Here is a 5,571-nt window from a genome sequence, read left to right on the forward strand (position 1 = left end):
AAAGGACTAAGCATTAAACTGTAACAAATATATAAGTGCTGTAGGAAGTCTTATGAGTGAGATGCTGCCAACCAGAGGATATAAAGAGAACAAACTATTTTACAATAATAGATGAAGCTGATTGGTTAAACAGTGCAATTTGGATGGATTAGATCTGAAATAACTGCTGGAATAACTGGAGTTAACCACTACAAGCAATCAGCTGTCTGAGGCCAAAGCTCATGGAAGGCCAAAAGTGTTCTGGCAGCAAATACATTTTAGGAAATGAAAAATACTACAGAAAGGAAAGGCTTTAGGAGTTCCACATCATAGGAAAGAACATTAACAAGGTAGAGCTTCGCATACTATTGAAAACAGCACAAGTCAACCTACAACCAACATATGAGAAGAAATTATTTTACATTATTTTGTAAGCACTGGTTAAGATGACAAGGTTGATGAAAGGACCACAAGTTAATGTAAATTTTTCAGAGGAGTAGTGGAAACTGCTGTAAGAATCTTCATTTGAAATGCAAATGTTGTATATTGATTTTTATCTGGACATGGGTACAAAACCAATAGTGCAAAATAATATATTAATAATCAAAGGAAAACTACATGTATTAGGGAGCAGAACATGAGGACAAGAAATGGTAACTACATCCTTAGAGAATGATATCAGTTACCAAACTTGCAGGAAGGCACAGCAGATCAACTACTGAGTATACACAGAGATTAAGAGACGTATATGAAGGAAAAAAAAGACAGAGAAAAATATGGTTTGAAATCACTCTATCATGAAAAAGATCTGTTCATCTCTTTTATGAGTGGTAACGATTGCAAACTGCAATAGTCTCACTGTTAGTCAAAGGAAGTTAATACTGATAGACAAAGGTATACAGTGTCATCTCTTCCACTTCCTTGTATCTAAAGACTCAAATGTAAAGGTAATAAGGGGCTTTGTATTTATCCTTTTGTTTAGACAGATCAGAGGCAGTTAAAAAAATAGATGAAAATACAGATTGAAAGAAGAGATTTTCAGGATGTGAAACAACCAGAACAAGTGGAATTTGTTCTTAACCACAGCAGTGTTTGTTTAAGAAGGAAATTTTTGGAGGTCCAGGCAATTGTGTAGGATATGTCAGGGCCTAAGTGGGCACTGAAAGAAAGCCATTAAGCACAGCATCAATATTTGTAATTTTTATTTTATTTTATTTTATTTTTTTTTTTTTATGCTGTAAATTTAAGAATTGGGGAAGTAAGCTTTGGCTGATGCATAAAAGCTGTGATAAAAGAGACTGTGTTTCTCCAGGACAGAGAACTGGGACTGTAATACACAACCAGTCAGCACCAGCCACAGACAAAAGCAGATGTACCACAGCCCCACCAAGTAGTAGAAGAGTAGAAGGGTGTCAGGGCACTTTCTCACTCAGTTTACATTTGTACAGGGAATAAACAGACCTAATGCCTGAGGATAAATTCTGATTATCTGTCCACATTAGGAAAAAGAATTCTCCCATGGTTAAACTCGTCCATGATGTTGTGCCTTGCAGTTTATGCCATTCACTGAGGTACTTGTTTGTTAAAGAGAGAAGATTGGCCTAGGTAGGTCATTGGCTTGTTCCACTACCATAACTATTATAGCTAAGTTGTTTTCTGTGTTTTTTTTTTTTTTCCTTTTTTTTTTTTCTTTTTTTTGGAAAGATTTGTGAAAGACTTCTGTTGAGGCAGTGGTTCAAACAGGCTGTTTGAGGGCCAGCACTAGAGCAGGGACTGTATAAAGTGCCATGCATTATTCTGTCCAGGTCATTAACTTGTCTGTCATATATTCTTCTAGGTAGGTATCTATGGATCTATTCTTAAGGGCATGTAAATGCCAAAAAAAAAAAAAAAAAATAAAATAAAAAAATAAAAAAAAAAAAACAAACAGGATGAACAGAGATATGTCAAAAATATTCAATTACTTGCCTAAATATGCAGTTAAATGTTTGAACACCTTAATACCTAGAAAAAAACAATCTTTAACTTCTCTGTGCCTCGGTTTTCCAACTAAGGCATTTTCCTAACTCCTAATTGTGTCCAAACACAGACAAAACTGCACTAGTTTTGTCACAGTTCAAGACAGAAGTTTATCTAGCACTTCAAGTAAAAACAAGAGTATGAACTACAGTACACAAATATTGGTGCATGAACACAAATATTTGTATTAATAATTCTAATAATTTGTATTAGGATATTTTCTTTTCCTAGAACATAAACTAGCTATAATGCAAGCTGAAGTCTAGAGTGCTGCAAAGGCTATGCAAAAATGTTTGATCCTGAAGCAATGAAGGAATGGACATACTGTTTGAGTAGTCTTAAACTTCTGAGGAGAGACACTACCCAGCTCAAATTAACTGCTATCCCAAAAGTCAATTATGAGAGCACAATCTAATCCTGCAGTATTTTTTTCTGAAGCTGGGAGGATAATGGTTGCTATATGAGGTGTGTAGGACAGTAATAGAAAGAGCATCAGGTAGTTCCACACGGGCCAGATTACATATGCAGATATGTTGGTTTAAGATGGTTGAAATGAATTATGGCCCAAGCAATTTTTGGAAGAGGATACCCCAGACACTGAATAAACTGGGCAACAAATGAACATGGAAAGAAAATATACCAGGTGTTTCCACTTCTCTGTTGTATAGGGGTTTGGCACAAGAGATTTTATTAACCAGACAGCAAAACAGGTTTCATCACCTACACCATACCTGAGTTTAGCTTTTCAAAATATTACCTTACCTATGAATTTCCCTTCTCATCTCCTTCTGCATTTTCAGTTAAAGGATGTCATATTTAAAAACTACAAGCCCTTCATTAGCAGTGCTTTAGGTATATTCTAACATAATTAGGACTTCAGAGTTAAGCAATGAGTCGCACATTCTGATATTTGGCCATCCCTGTTTCTAGACCTCAGTATGGACAGGCTAACTGTTTGTCTGAGGTAGCGTCACGTGGCTGGGAAGGAGTCAGATAATTAGTTAAGCGCCTGCTGAGAATGTAGACCTTTTTCCCTTTCTTTTCCCTTTCAATAGATTTTTTTTTTTTCCCTTCACAGAGCCATTATTAAGTTTTCCTTAACTATTGTAAATTGCAGGGAGTAGACGACCTCAAATCTAACACATGGAAATGCAAACAAAAGGGGGAAAGATTACCTTGTAAAGAGGAATTCTTTTTAAAAAGTTTTTATTTGCCATAACAGAACATTAAAGCTATGTAGGCTCAATCACAATGAAAACCTTGTGTTTTATTAAAAATAAATCTTGCTCAAGGCGTCCATTACTCATTTCTGGATTAAATGGCAAACCTTCATATTTTAAAGGAGTTAGGGTCTTTCAATTGGACTGTATCCGGCAGCTGTTGATAATATGACATCTTTATGATATCTACCTTCCAGCTCTTGTAGCTACTTATTGTTATTTTCTGGACATTCACATCCTTGCTCTGGATCCTGGGATGAAAACAATAAATGTGGCTGAACACCCTTAGCAAATTATCTTTGTTTTTCCCTACGTGTTGTTTGCTTGCTCCATTCCTAGCCACCTCATTTTTTTCTTATGGGCTTGGAAGGAGGGTGCCAGTATTTCCTCTATCTGACCTTGCCTGAGGGCTCATTTGTGCTTTCTTACGGGCCTGAGTGTCTTCACGCACTAAAATTTTATAGGACACCTTCTGGCAGGCATCAAAGTCCATCCGCAGACACAACTGGGAGACTCCTAGTTAGCACACAGTAACAATCATGCCAGTTCCTCATTTAGAATGTGGAAGATGCACCTGGTCTTCATTAACATCACTGCTATGGTTAATGCATTGCAGGTGTGAAAGTGTGTGACTGAAATCTGACAAAACACCTGTCTTTCGCTGCACCATTAGATCCATCTAGTGTGTGACACTACCACTTCCAGTATGTTTTATCCTGCCTTGAAAGCCGTAGTAAGCATTGTCCTGTAATTATGAAATCAGAGTCATCAGTAGCTGGGAAGAATTCTTTAACAAATTATACCTAATTACTCTGAAATTACCTTTAATTCATGGCTAAACTATGTTCTATAACACCTTCCTTTTTATCTTTATGCAAATATGATTACACACTATCAAACTGGCACAACCAGGCATAATAAACAGCTGCAGATAGTTTTCTGGTTACTAAATGGGAACTGGACACATGCCATACATTATGTTTTCTGGAATGCTGCATCAAAAAATGCCCATTTCATTCCTTGAGAACATTATTTTTTTCCTTTCCACTTAAGCCAGTAGTGTTGCATTTGATGTATTGATTCAGTCCATTTTACAGACCACAAACAGCAGAGGAGGTTGGATATACCTTTGAGTTTCTTTAGATATGGACAGCATTTATAGAAAATGCTTGAACTTGTATTTCATTTTACTACCTCAGGGAGGCAAAAGACAACTTATTTAATTAACTTGGTTTTGAGTGTGATGCATATTTATAAATATAAGCCACTCTCCCATTCTTTTACTATTTGTATTATCAACATCAGACACAGTGTCCATTGATACGTGCTAATAAGAAAAAATATTCATAGAACTTACTAGGTAAAAGTGAAGTGCAAGTTATTTCACTTTTTGGTTTACCCATGAGAGAAATCTTTCCTCAAATACACATAATTCATTACATTGTCATGGATTGTCTTTGGACATGATAAACCTCCTTCTGAAATAAGAGTATGATAGATGGTTTTCCTACTTTAACCTCTTCTTCCACTCAGTGTGCCATTTAGAAGACAGTTTAAAATACATTTGCTTGTAAGATGACTAATTAATATACATGGAAGTCTTGGGTAGCACACATCCAAACATCTGCAACAGTGAAGTTGATTTTAAAGGAATTTGTACACAATAGCAGCTTTCTTCCTCCAGGCAGATGTGTTGTGCAGTGAAGACAAAGTCACTGTAGTCAATGGCAAATGGCATTCTTTCTTTTTTTTTTTTTTCCTAAAGAATGTTGTGGAAAATATTCTTAATGTTTAAACACAGTAAAGCAGGATCTCAATCATGAGTAGGCCTTTGGGCATTACTTAGATACAAATAATGCTAGTACTTCTAGGTGTTTCCAGATATATCACTTTTAGGACCTGTTCTTTTGTTGGGAGCTTGTCTCTTCAGAAGGTTTACTCAGAAACTTAAAGCAATACAGTCAGGAAGCAGTTAAAACACAGAATGGCAGCTAGGATGAGACTTAATGTTATTTTATAGTTCAGCATTTATTTATTTTAAAAGAAAGAACTTTTTGGATGGCCCTCTGGAAAATATACTGAACTCCCTCTATGCAATTTTATTTATGGAGTTTTCTTTTTCAAGTATAAGAAGCAACCAGTGGGCCATAATCAGTTTTCAGAGCTTCTTTAGGGAAAACATTCGCTTCTTATTTAATACTTCCAATAAAGGATCATATTCCCTTTTATGTATCAAATGTCTGATAGCTGAACTCAAACATATAGTCTCCTAAACTACTATAATTATGCTCTACCTACTGCATACATGTTTGCAGCAGTTTATCACTAATTCAAATTTGTTATTAAAATGTGG

The sequence above is a fragment of the Aythya ferina genome, assembly GCF_964211825.1.
Source record: "Aythya ferina genome assembly, chromosome: Z".
NCBI classification, from domain to species: Eukaryota; Metazoa; Chordata; class Aves; order Anseriformes; family Anatidae; genus Aythya; species Aythya ferina.